General features: G+C 43.0%; 1 protein-coding gene across 2 annotated transcripts in view; it reads left to right on the top strand.

The window, feature by feature from the left end:
• Positions 1-335, top strand: part of SFXN4 (sideroflexin 4) — a 25,692-nt gene that overhangs the window by 24,129 nt on the left and 1,228 nt on the right. The window contains exon 13 of one of the 2 annotated variants that reach the window (XR_001000469.1): positions 92-211. The exons of the other annotated variant lie outside the window; for it this stretch is intronic. The gene's annotated coding sequence lies outside the window, so the exon portion shown is untranslated. The remainder of the gene's footprint in view (positions 1-91; positions 212-335) is intronic. 2 annotated transcript variants of the gene reach the window in all.

Genomic DNA, 335 nt, shown 5'->3' on the forward strand with positions numbered 1-335 from the left:
GAAAATATCCTGTTGGCTCAAGGCGGGCATGGAGGTGCTTAGATGAGATAAGGAGTTATTACTAATTTTGTTACGTATGATAATGGCATAGTGACATGACATGAGAATTGCCTTAAAATACTCAAGGAAAAAAACCCTACTGCTGGGTGTGGGAGGTGCTTGATGAAATGAGATCTGCAAATTGTTAATAGTTATTCCTGAGTGAGCACATGTGAGTTCATTACATTCCGTCCACATTTGTTGTTTGTTTGTTTGTATGTTTGAGACAGGGTTTCACTCTGTTGCCCAGCCTGGAGGGCAGTGGCGTGATCTCGGCTCACTGCAACATCCGCTTC

This window comes from Colobus angolensis, unplaced genomic scaffold, assembly GCF_000951035.1.
Source record: "Colobus angolensis palliatus isolate OR3802 unplaced genomic scaffold, Cang.pa_1.0 Scaffold85, whole genome shotgun sequence".
Taxonomy (NCBI): Eukaryota; Metazoa; Chordata; class Mammalia; order Primates; family Cercopithecidae; genus Colobus; species Colobus angolensis.